Source organism: Panthera pardus, unplaced genomic scaffold (genome assembly GCF_024362965.1).
Source record: "Panthera pardus isolate Hobbes unplaced genomic scaffold, ASM2436296v1 HiC_scaffold_8, whole genome shotgun sequence".
In the NCBI taxonomy this organism is placed as follows: Eukaryota; Metazoa; Chordata; class Mammalia; order Carnivora; family Felidae; genus Panthera; species Panthera pardus.
In genome coordinates, this window is record NW_026527013.1 from 143,515,226 (window position 1) to 143,527,732 (window position 12,507).

Consider the following 12,507-nt stretch of genomic DNA (forward strand, 5'->3'; position numbering starts at 1 on the left):
AGAAAGTATAACAAGGGACACATGACTATGGACTCCACTATCTCACCATATGCCTCATCACTCTGACACATTCAGGCTAATAGATAGTGTCAAGCCATGGGTCAGAGGGCAGCGGCAGGGGTGGGAAGAAGGTTGCTGAGAACCCATCCCAGGGAATCAGGGAAAGAGGAGAGCCAGGACATCTTGTGAGCAGGAATCCCAAGTCCCCAAGCACAGGCTTCATTGTCTCTCAAATTCTCTTACAAAACACACATTCAGAGATAAAATTATTCAGAATTTCAATGAGGCACCTGGGTGGCTCAGTCAGTTGAGCTTCCGACTTCAGCTCAGGTTATGGTCTCATGGTATGAGGGTTCGGGCCCCACTTAGGGCTCTGTGCTGACAGCTCAGAGCCTGGAGCCTGCTTCGGATTCTGTGTCTCCTTCTCTCTCTCTGCCCCTTCCCCACTCACGCTCGCTCTCACTCTCTCTCAAAAAATAATAAACATTAAAAAAAAAAAAAAAGAATTTCAAGACAGTAATACAGAACATTAAACCCCAGGAGTCAGCCCCCTCCTGAACTTGGGGCTCTGTATATTGGTCACATGCCCAAGAAGTCAGCCCTAGTGCCCATACATGTCTAAATGGGAGTGTAAGAAAGTTAATACTCCATGGAGCAAACTTTTAACCAATGGGAGGTGGGAAGTAGCAAGTAAATTCTTCTCCCTCTTTTCACTAGACATACTGTCCTAAAAAGCAGCCATGTATATAGTGTCTCAGAAAATAGTCCCATAAGATCAAGAAATCGGTCACACTTGATTGTAAGCGTGGGCCACTTCAGCTTGGCGTTTTCATATTGGCTCTCCCTCTTTCCTTGCCTCACTCCCCTTTTCTTCATCCTGCTTGGATTGCATTCCTGATTAAAGTAATAGCACATAAGCCATTTCCACAAGCTCTGCCTTCTGGGTAACTCAGGCTAAGACAATCGGTTCACTCAAAAAGCAAGGAGGGAACATACTTTAAATATTTATTTTAATTTAAACATTCAGTTTTAATTTAAAATGTTATTTCAATTTAAAATGTTTGAGCATGCATTCGTTTGCAATTTCTCCAAAGGTTTTTGTCTCTTTAAAGACTGGAACCAGAGACTGAAGTTCTATTTTGTTTTTATTGACTAAATCACAACCACGCACATCATTTACAACTCATAGCCTCCACCATCCCTAGTTTATTTAAAGTAAAACAATAATTTAAAGACCCTGTTAAAGCAGCTTAAATGCATAATTCCTCTAAATTTTTACAGACTTTTTTTTCTGGTCTCAACAGTTGCCCCACCAAACCAAACATTATTTTAGTGAGCACCTATATTAAGTCCCTCCAAAAACATTCAGCTTGGCTTCGTAGTAACAATCGTTTTTTCCAACTACTTTTTCATAGGTTGATGTGATATTTAATTAAATTGTAATCACAAGTACATTCCGTATAAACAAATTGACATCGTTACAATTGAAAAGACGATCAAAAATACAATACATACACAGGTTTCAGGATGTACCTAAGTGATTCCTGGCAACATTCAGCTCTCCCTACAAGGACAGAAGACTGTAGTGTCCCCAGACCAATAGCATCAGTGTCGCCTGGGAACCAGTTAGAAATGCAAAATTCTCCCAGGTGCCTGGGTGGCTCATTTGGTTAAGCATCCCACTTCGGCTCAGGTCACGATCTCGAGGTTCGTGGGTTTAAGCCCCGCTTTGGGCTCAGTGCTAACAGCTCAGAGCCTGGAGCCTACTTTGGATTGTGCGCCTCCCTCTTTCTGCTCCTCTCCTGCTCTCTCTCTCTGTCTCTCAAAAATAAATAAATGTTAAAAAAAAAAAAAACTAACTAAGAAATGCAAAAGTCTCAGGCCATCCCAAACCAACTGAATCAGAAACTCTGGGAGTGGAGCTCGGTAATCAGTTCTGAGTACAGGCAGGTTTGAGAAGCACTGTCCTAGGGGCGCCTGGGTGGCTCAGTCGGTCGACTTCGGTTCAGGTCATGATCTCACAGTTCGTGAGTTCGAGCTCTGTGCTGACAGCTCAAAGCTTGGAGCCTGCTTCGGATCCTGTGTCCACCTCTCTCTCTGTTCCTCCCCCACTCACACTCGCTCTCTCTCTCTCTTTCAAACATAAAAAAACATTGAGATGCACTATCCTAGAGCATATAGTAGCCAGGAGCCTTCACATGATGGACAAGTAGAGAGAGCCCTTCATTTAACAAGATAGTTAATTGGAGATCAGTTAAAGAACTTCTATTGTGTTTTAGTTAGGGTTAGGTTTGGCTTCATATAAACAAAAGCCAAAACAACAGTGGTTTGTGTGCAGATAGTGAACACTACTGAAATATACGTTTAAAAATGGTTAAGATGAGAAATGTATTTCACTTTTTGACCACAATTTTAAAATAACCAAATGCATCAATTAAAATTTTAAAAACAGTAGCTTACGCAAATTAGGAATTTATTTTTCTTCCATCTAGAAGAAATCTAGAGGTAGACACTACAGGGGTACCTGGGTAGCTCTGTCAGTTGAGCATCCAACTCTTGATTTCAGCTCAGATCATGATCCCAGGACGGTGGGATCGAGTCCCGTGCTGGGCTCCACAATGAGCATGGAGCCTGCTTAAGATTACCTCTCTCCCCCTCTATCCCTCTCTTTTATGCTCTCTCTCTCTACAAAAAAAAAAAAAAAAAAAAAAGTAGACAATCCATTACATACATGACACTCCAGTAAGTAACAAAAGACCCAGGGTGCTTTCCAGCTCACTCTCCACCATCCCTAGTGTGGGGCCCTCCTCCTCATGGTCTAAGAGGGCTGCTAGAGCTTTAGCCACTGAATAGCTTTTCCAGGCAGCAGAATAGAACAAAGGAAAAGACAGGGGTACTTCTTCCCTTTAAAAAGAGCCTTCAGGGTGGCTGGGTGGCTCAGTGGCTCAGTCAGTTAAGTGTCCGACTTTGGCTCTGGTCATGATCTCATGGTACATGGGTTCAAGCCCTGCATTGGGCTCTGTGCTGACAGCTCAGAGCCTGAAGCCTGCTTCAGATTCTGTGTCTCCATCTCTCTGCCCCTCTCCCACTCGACTCTCTTTCTCAAAAACAAAAACAAAATTAAAAAGAAAGAGTTTTCACAGCAATCCCAAACAGTACTTTATTTCAACATTTCCTTACGTAGTAGTCACATGGTCTTGCATAGCTGCAATGGACCTTAGCAAATGTCTTTGATCTTGAGGCACAACATGCCCACTTCGATACTGAGGTGCTATTGCTAAGGGAGAAGAAGAGAATAAATATTGGAAGACAATCAGCAGACTCTACCACATATTGTAACTGTAAAATCATGCCAGCCATTACCCAGACCTCAAATGAAGAAATCTCTCATAGGGGGCGCCTGGGTGGCTCAGTCGGTTGAGCGTCTGACTTTGGCTCAGGTCACGATCTCACGGTTCGTGAGTTCAAGCCCCGCGTCGGGCTCTGGGCTGATGGCTCAGAGCCTGGAGCCTGCTTCCAATCCTGTGTCTCCCTCTCTCTCTGCCCCTCCCCCACTCATACTCTGTCTCTCTCTGTCTCAAAAATTAATAAACATTGAAAAAAAAATTTAAAAAAAAAGAAATCTCTCATATAAACATTTCTAGACATTGCTGTAGTAAAAATACACCTGAATTCAGCTCTCTTTTGAGAAGTAAGAATTCCCATTTTTCATGAGATTTTAAAAGGGAAAAGGGGGGAAGAAAAACGCCTTCACCAAGGTGTATTACAATCCAACCACTGTGCCTTTGTATCTGTGCTCTCATTGATTGTCCACCAGCCGGTGTGGCAGGAAGTCTCACTTTCTGTAACAAGATGGGCTAGATTTGATCCAGTTAAAAAGAAAACTCGCTGGCCACTTGTTGGCCGGGAGATAGGGAAGTGAAGGAATCATACAAGAGTTTCTATAGGTTTTGACCTATTGAAGGGACATGACCACACCCAGCTTCTAGCAGGTGACCAGTTGCCCCAGAGATCTGGAAACATCAGTTACGGCCCAAGTAAGAAAGAAGCTCCTTGACACCAGGTGTCTCCCTGCGTGGTAATTAGCAGCTGGCCCACATCCTCACACAGCCAAGGAGCCCGATAAATATTTAAATTGAATTGTTTGTGATTGTAAGTTTAAAAATCCCCCCCCAAATCTCTCATGTGAGCTTCAATCATCTTTCTAGAACTACTGTTGTCTCAAAAGAATTAGCTGCTGCAGGCATTTATTCTTAGAATTCATCCAGGTAATAAAAAGTAAGAAATTGCTGAAAATTAGGTTCTGCCCCACTCTGTCCACACTGCCTGCTGCCCCTGGGGCAGGGGGTCGGGGTTGGGGGGGCGGCTCCCCAGGACAGCATGGGTACCAGCCCTCTAGTGGAGGAAGCATTTACTTTGATTTTCAGGCTGCAGTACAATTGGATGTGTCAAAATTCTGCCTGCCCTTTTACGAGGCAGTAATAACAGATGTTGCTATGGGAATTACATTTTTCCAATGATTAGATTATATAGCGAGCTAATCACTTTTGCTTTTATGAAGAATAAAATGCACCACCACACAGCTGGAGTTGTTATTAGCAATTGTCAACTAAATAATTTAAGCGGTGCTGTTTATGTAAGTCCCTAATTACTGCTGGGATTTGTACAGTGAGATAGAATTAATGATCTTTTCTGTCATATCTCTTCTGTAATGTGATGACTTTTGTGAGCTTCCTCCTTCTAATTGCATAAAACAAGGAAAGCACCCTGTTAAGGAAAAATAGGTACCTAAATAATGATGAGTCAAAACCCACCTAATTAAGACATGTGTGCCATAGCTGAGCCCAGAGCAGCTCAGGGGCACATTTCTAATCATTGCGGATGTCTCAAAAACAAACTGTGCATTCATATACCAAGGGAATGGCCAGCATTATCCATTCAAACATCTTCACCTATATATTTCTCGGCCTCTAGAGTCAGGATTTTATCATCTTTATCAATGGGATGCTGGACTTGGATAACTTTATACCACCTTTGGAAATAAACCTTATTATGTGGGTTCTCATCCCATCTCACAACTCCCCAGGCCATTTCTGGATTCACAAACCCTTTAAAGTTTTTTTTAATGGCCCTTGGACCATTACAGAATTTTGATATTTCTTATGATTTCATAGAGGTATTAGCTGGCCTGGACTCTGACCGAAGGCAGTTAATGCAAGCGGTGACAGGGTACAGAGAGAAGTGTGATGGTCTAAAGGCTCAGGACCATGGCTCACACAGGAGGTCTAGGTTCATCAGCCTGCTGGGTGTACCAGAACAAGGCCAGAAAGACATCATTTCAGAGAAGAAGGGCAGAACTCACCTGCACAAAGGAGGATGGAGACAGGGAAAAAGTACTTTTCCATCCACTGAAGAGACTTCAAAGGGCTCAGCCTGGCTTGAAGACAATACCAGGTTACCAGGAAGAGTGGCCTCTTAGGGCTAAGATCTGGAAAGGGGAGAGAACAACGTGGCTGGAAGGAGCTATTAAATGTATTATACTTTAGCCTATGGTTTCCTTAAATGTGTATTTTGTGTCCTAAAATCCTCTTGCATCATAATAAAAGTGAGTATAGACAAGTTTTGACAGTCTATTGATTGGGTAATTCTTACCCTGGTACCAACTGTGGTGTGTGTGTGTGTGTGTGTGTGTGTGTGTGTGTGTGTGTTCACTTCAAAACTGTTCAACATCTATCTTTTAAGTCTTCACTGAAAACTCTTTATGAATTCTTCATCTCACCAGAGGGGAGTCTGTGGTTCTAGGTGAGGGAAGAGACACATCAATACGGCTTTGAGTCACAAGTGACTGGTACCACCAGACAGAAACCCTGCATTGGGTATATGAAGTTGAAGCTCAAGGAAGGGTCCAGAACTAGAACACGGGGTTAGGGGTCACATGGTGGTGGCAATTAAAGCTAGGAAACTGGATGGTTCCCCAAGAGAGTTGTGAAGTAATGAGAGAAGTTCAAATACAGAACTCAAGTCAACAGCAACATTTTCTAGTGAGTGGGGAAGACAACTAAGTCACAGAGGTAAGAAGAGAGGAAGTCATAGGAGAAAGAAGACAGAGGTGTTGCTACCTAGGAGAGAAGTTTTGGGAAGGGATGGTTCATAGTGTCAGAGACTGTGGCCACACTATGACCATAGTGCGGTCAGAGGCCACAATGGTCAAGCAGACCAAGGAGCCTAAAAGAGAGGCATCTCTGCTTGAAGGTGCAGGACAGGTAACTCCTAGAGAAGAAATTGTGGTCACATCCCATAGAACCACTGGGAAAACTCTGCAGGAGGAATTTACATAAAGATTTCACAAGGAAACCCCACATGGGCAAGCCTTCGCTGTGGGGGAAGGGGTGGGTAGAAGGCAAGGGTAACCCACATTATCACCCATACGAATTTCTCATTAATTTGGGGACCATGTTGGGGCTCACAATTATGAGGCTCCAGCTCCAGACTTTGGATCTGCCAGGGACCAGGCATCACCACAGCCTCAGGCCTTCCAAGTATAGCTGGTGCTGCACACCTTCCCATCATCATCCCCATCAGGTGTACCGATTTCCTCAGGCCGCCATAACAGAGAACCACAAACTAGGTAGCCTAAAACAACATAAATGTAGTCTCTCTCAATTCTGGAGCCTACAAGTCCCAAATCAAGGTGTCAACAGTGCCATACTCCCTCTTCCTGCCTTCTGGTGGCTCCTGGCAATCCATGCTGTTCCCTGGCTTCCGGCCGTATCACTCCATACTCTGCCTCCGATTTCACATGGCCTTCTTCCCTGTGTCTGTGTGTCTCCTCTTATAAGGACAAAAGTCATTGGGTTAGGGTCCACTTGAATCCAGAATGACCTCATCTTAAATAATTATATCTGCAAAGACCCTATTTCCAACTAAGGTCACATTCTGAGGTTCCAAGTAGATGTGAATTTGAGAGACACTATTCAGCCCATCACACTGAATATATAAGCACCTCCCTAGGAAAACCAGGCATTGCTTAAAGAGTAGGACAGGCTGCCAAGTTGTTTCTCTCCCCTCCCTCCACCTCTTCAATCTCTCTTTTCTCTCAGCAGTGTCCCCTAGAGGAGTGGACAGAGGCATTTTGTCAGCCAGGCTATCTATCTTTAACGGTTTGTCATGAGAAGTGTGCTGGCCCATTGTGCACCCAAATTGGAAGCCTGGGAACCAGAGCTTCTGAACCCACTTCTGAATGACCCAGTTACGTGGCTTACACATACCCCTCAGCCCCTGCTCATTCTCAGACTGTGCTCATGAGTTTGGCACAGAGCCCGGCTGCACTTCAGCTCCTGACCTTTGGCTCTGCCATGGATGCAAAATTTACCTCAGTGCCCTGAGATGTGTCTTCATGGGTCAGTTCTTTCCTAACAGCCATTTGGACATGGCCCAGGGTTACCACAGTCACTCACTGTCCTTTAAGGCCTCATTCACCCTGGGACCAGAACGTGCACCTCTGCTCATCTTCCTATCCACTCACCCAGGACTTTAAAACCCTGTCCTTTATACGTGGATAAATGGATCTTTTCCAGGCTGCACTGATGATACAAGTAGTATAGAGAACTACCCTTTAAAGAAGGCATATGGAGGGCGTCTGGCTGGCTCAGTTGAAGAAGCTTGTGACTCTTGATCTTGGGGTTGTGAGTTCAAGCCCCATGTTGGGTGCAGCAATTACTTAAAAATAATTTTAAAGATCCTTAAAAAATAGATTCAAAAAAGAAGGCACATGGGATGGCACGCTTCCTTTAAAATGGTCTGGCTAGGGGCACCTGGGTGGCTCAGTCAGTCGAGCATCTGACCTCGGCTCAGGTCATGATCTCGCAATTCATGGGTTCGAGCCCCACATTGGGTTCTGTGCTGACAGCTCAGGGCCTGGAACTTGCTTCGGATTCTGTGTCTCCCTCTCTGTGTCTGTCTCTCTGCCCCTCCCTCGCTTGTGCTCTGTCTCTCTGTCTCTCTCTCTCAAAAATAAATAAAAACATTTAAAAAATAAATAAAAAATAAAATAAAACAAAATAAAATAAAATGGTCTGTCTAGTCCAGAGCTAAATGCTCTGATGGAGATCAGGACACTGTATTGGGGGGGGGGGGGGGGGCGGTTAATGAAGTTTTAATTTTAGAATAATTTTAGATTTATAGAAAATTTTCAAAGATAATACAGAGAGTTTCCATATACCTCAAACTTGTTTTCCCTGTGATGAACATCTTACATTAGTATGGCACATTTGTCTCAATTAATACACAATATCAATATATTATTATCAACCAAAGTCCACACTTTATTCATATTTTCTTAATTTTTAACTAAGGTCATTTTTCCATCGCAGGATCCCATCCTAGATACCATGTTACATTTAGTCCTCATGTCTCTTTACACTTCTCCTGGCTGCGACACCTGGGACTCTATCCTTTAAGGTGGTTTCTCCACCTCAGACTCAAAGTTCATGCATCTCCACCCTACTTAGACCCCCGGAAGCCATGAATATGGGGACAAAGTTCACAAAGGCAGACGTGAGTCACTCGAGGTTAACACAAGGAGCTTAATCCAATCTATACTTAATCCAATCTATGTCTATTAGAGTGAAATAACCCTTAGAGTGGTGTCAGAAACAGTACTTGAGGAGTCATGGCTTTGGAAGTTATTCTCTGTGATCTCCTTATTTGCCACAAATAAAGTTTCATTTGTGTGACAACTCCAAAAAAAGAAAAAGAGAAAGAAAGAAAGAAAGAAAGAAAGAAAGAAAGAAGAAGGGAGAGAGAGAGAGGAAGGAAGGAAGGGAGAGAGTAAGGGAGGGTACTTGGTTTGTACAGCACAAGACTAACAGGAGACAGATCAATAATAAAGCCACATGTCTGTGAAGGAGGTGTCAGAACGTATGTTCTACTCTATAAGTGGGGACTGGAGGGAGGACGAATAGCCTGAGGGCCCAGAGCAAGGCCAGCCAGGGGAGCGGGGACGGGCACTGCTAGTTCACATCCCCCATGGAGATTAGGGACACAGGCAGCCCTAAGATTCTTCATCCTCCAAACAGATGAGCAAACTGCACAGTGGGCCACAGGGATGTATCAAGCTCACAGAGCCCCTCCCCTGTCCCATCAGGGCCAGAGACTCCCAAGGACACTTGTTCTCTTGAACCAGAAGTGCCTCCCATGTGGGGACACCATCAGTAGCAGGGGGCATGAACCCTATTCCATTCTGTTTCCATCAACACATTCTCCATCCATAGGGATCAGAAATGCCATCTCTCTCCCTGTCTGGGGCCAGGTCAGCCTCACCCAGTGAACATTCTGCTGTTTGTAGTTGGGTAGGAGGAGAGGAAGGAGGCCCAATACATGGGAAAGAAAGGGCAACCACTCTAAGGCCTGGAGAAGGAGCTGGGGGGAGGGGAGCAAACAGCCAACAGGAGGTATTTTCTAATCTCTTCTCCATGTCCTCTAATTATTCCTCACCCATTTTTGCCTCCTTGATCCTCCTAGCATGCTTTTAGTAACTTTATTGAGATATAATTCACATACCAAACAATTCACCCACTTAAAGTGTACAATTCAATGGTCGTTAGGGCTTTTAGCATATGCAGAAAGCTATTCGACCATCACCACTAATTCCAGAACATTTTCATCACCCCCCAAATCAACCCTTTGCTCACTAGCGGTCACTTCCCTTCTTCCCTTCCTACTCCCCAGCCGCTGGCAACCACTAATCTGTTTTCTGTCTCTATGGATTTACCTGTTCTGGACATTTCATATAAATAGAATCATACACTATGTGGCCTTCTGTGTTTGGATTCTTCCAGTGAGCATAATGTTTTCCAGGTTCTTCCACATTGTGGCATGTATCAGTACTTCATTCCTTTTTATGGTTGAATAATATTCCATTGTATAGAGAAATCGCATTTTGTTTACCCATTTGTCAGTTGGTGGACCTTTGTGATATTTCCACTCTCTGGCTATTATATGTGTTAATAGGCATTAGTGTAAAAGTTTTTGTATGGAAGTGTGTTTTCAATTCTCTTGGATGTGTATTTAGCTGTGCAACTGCTGGGTCCTGTGGTGACTCTATGTTTAACTTTTCGGTGTGATGCCAGTGACTATACCAATTATTTCACCAGAACAGAAAGTGAATTTCTCCGGGATTTAAGCCAGTGTTCTTTCGGGTTTTGATATATGTACAACTAAACCTAATTATAACTGGTACCCTTGGCCATTAAGTCTCTAGTGGGTACATATCTATGAGTAAATGAGTACATATATATGCTTTTATTGCCAGCGTGTGGCTTGTCTGCCCAATAAGACTGGAAGCAATTTGAGGATGGGGATCGTGTTCTTATCTTTCTCCATCAATCACAGAACCCAATATTGTGCCATGCCCCAAACAGAATTAATTTAAATACTTCTGGATGTATGCATGGATGTGGGGGCTCACAACTAGGTCTAAAGAACAGATAGAAGAGAGAATCACCAGCCTTTCCCCTCTATGAAGTCATGAGAATTTCCTTTCTCCACCACCAGTCACTGAGCTGTACCTTCTAGTCTATTTTTAATTACAGGAAGCTTTATGTTTTCTGTTGAAATTTATTCGGAGAGACACTAGGTGTTGCTGGTTTCCCATGAAAAAGAATATCACTAGGAATTATCCAGTAGTCCTGGAAGGCTTTATTACCAAGAAGTTAGAGTTTGGATTTTCCATTTTTGCTTTTGCTAAAATTATTTTCAGATAAAATACTTACCAAATATATACTGTGGTCGGCAGAATACTGTCCCCCCACAGATGTTCATGTTCTAATTTCCAGAGCCTGTTAGGTTACATGGCAAAGGGGAATTAAAATAGGGAGACCATCCTGGTTATTCCAATGGGCCTAATGCAATCACAAGACCAATCAAGAGTAGAAGAGGCAGAAGAGACTATGGGAGAAAGGCACAGAGAAATGTAACATCACTGGCTTTGAAGATGGAAAAAGGGGACCATGAGAAAAGGGATACAGGCAGGCTCTAGAAGCTGGAAGAGGCAAGGAAACAGATTCTCCCTTGAGCCTCCAGAATGGGACGGAGGCCTGTGGACACCTTGATTTTACTTCAGGGAGACACCTCTCAGACTTGTGACCTCCAGAACTGGTAAATAATAATTTGTGTTATTTTGAAGTCACTAAGTTTGCGGTAATTTGTTATGGCAACAGTAGCAAATCAGTACTTATATTAATATTTTCCCCCACTTCATCCTTTTGAGAATATGACTATATTTCTTAGGGAGACAGTGGGATGGGGGAGCCAGGCTGGGGGGTGGGTGACACTTCACCAACATGCAGTTAATTTATCATTGCATTGTGTTATCTAGTGTAAAAAATGTCAGACATTAATATTAACTGCAATTTATAGTACTTTATACTTTTCCAAGAACTTGCAACGCATTGTTTGGTTTGATCATTAGAATAACTGAAAAACTATGTAAATGCATTGCTTCTTCTCTAACAGATTAAAAACAGTGAGTTGCAAAGGCCCCAGGGTCCCAAAGACAGGTGACCAGAGAATCGGCATGCTGTTTTTATCTCTTTCAGAAGTCAGCCTTTCCTAGCTTACTCTTTCAAAGAATTTGAGTCCCAGGGTGCTAGAAAGACAATGGGCTTTACTCTAAATACTAACCTCCAAAATATTTTGAGAGTGGACAGCACACCCCCGGTTAATAAAAAAAATGTATGTGTAATCTACATTTGAAAAGTAATGTTTGTAGGGGCATCTGGGTGGCTCAGTCAGTTAAGCAGCCGACTTTGGCTCAGGTCATGATCCCACTATTCACGGGTTTGAGTCCTGTGTTGGGCTCTTGTGCTGACAGCTCAGAGCCTGGAGCCTGCTTCAGATTCTGTGTCTCCCTCTCTCTCTGCCCTTCCCCTGCTTGCACTTTGAATCTGTCTTTCTCTCAAAAATAAATAAACTTTAAAAAAATGTTTTTAATAAAAAGTAGTATTTGTATAGGGGCTCCTGGGTGGCTCAGTCGGTTGAAAGTCTGACTTCAGCTCAGGTCATGATCTCAGGGTGTGTGAGTTGGAGGCCCGCATAACGCTCTCTCTGCTGTCAGCGTGGAGCCCACTTTAGATCCTCTGTCTCCTTCTCTCTCTGACCCTCCCCCACTTATCCTCGCTCTCTCTCATTCTCTCTCAAAAACAAATAAAACATTTTTAAAAAGTAACATTTGTATGAAGTGGTGTCAGTCTTCAGAGTCATACTCTCAAACATGAAAGGGAACATTTGGTCCCTTGTCCAGAGCCTATAGGGACAGACAAATGTACAGGGAACCAGAGAAGGTCTACCTGCTAAAGTGAAAAGACAGAGGGGCGCCTGGGTGGCTCAGTCGGTTGAGCGGTTGAGCATCCGGCTTCGGCTCAGGTCATGATCTCACCGTTTGTGAGTTCAAGCCCCACGTCAGGACTTGTGTTGACAGCTCAGAGCCTAGAGCCTGCTTCGGATTCT

General features: G+C 43.6%; 1 long non-coding RNA gene across 1 annotated transcript; it reads right to left on the reverse strand.

Moving 5' to 3' along the window:
- Positions 1-3,134: 3,134 nt before the first annotated feature.
- Positions 3,135-5,822, reverse strand: LOC128775646 (uncharacterized). Its single transcript, XR_008420533.1, has 2 exons — positions 5,363-5,822; positions 3,135-3,277 (listed from the first exon to the last, which is right to left on the reverse strand). It is a non-coding gene; the product is annotated as an uncharacterized LOC128775646 (long non-coding RNA).
- Between the last annotated feature and the right edge of the window lie 6,685 nt (positions 5,823-12,507).